At 62.6% G+C, this 478-nt stretch overlaps 1 protein-coding gene across 1 annotated transcript in view; it reads left to right on the top strand.

The window, feature by feature from the left end:
- The window catches only part of LOC104490665 (plexin-D1-like), a 29,209-nt gene that overhangs the window by 26,620 nt on the left and 2,111 nt on the right, over positions 1 to 478 (top strand). The gene's annotated exons all lie outside the window — the stretch shown is intronic.

Raw genomic sequence — 478 nt, 5'->3', positions numbered from 1 at the left:
CCGGGCTGCCACCACCGGAGCGGGGCTCGGGCGGTGCATGGCCCGTGCCAGGGACGGGGTCAGTCTGCAGGCTGAGAGCAGGAGTCTGGGAGCAGCAGGGAGTGCAGTGAGGCTGCCATCAGCTGCAGGAAGGAGCAAACAAGAAAGGATATTTTGCCTCTAAACTTCCATGCACAAACTTCATCTGACCTAATTCCAAGCATCTTCAATTACTGCCGGAGCAGCAGTAAACACCCACGAGTTGGCTTGAACCTAACGAGCTTTGGCACCGCTGGGATTCAAGAGCGAATCTCATTGCCAAGGAGCCAGGAAGCCTGGAACAGGGTTTCTGCAGTCCCGCAGCTCCCTGGCCAGCTGGCCCCCAGGCACCCAGTGCCAGGGCCGGCCCCAGGTCCAGGCAGCCCGACGGCAGCTGGTCCTGGCAGCCAGCCTGGGCGCGGGACGCTGGCCCTGGTACCAGCTTTGGGAGCTGGCAGCC

The sequence above is a fragment of the Buceros rhinoceros genome, unplaced genomic scaffold (genome assembly GCF_000710305.1).
Source record: "Buceros rhinoceros silvestris isolate BGI_N320 unplaced genomic scaffold, ASM71030v1 scaffold21163, whole genome shotgun sequence".
In the NCBI taxonomy this organism is placed as follows: domain Eukaryota; kingdom Metazoa; phylum Chordata; class Aves; order Bucerotiformes; family Bucerotidae; genus Buceros; species Buceros rhinoceros.
This window is presented reverse-complemented; position numbering and strand designations above follow the sequence as displayed.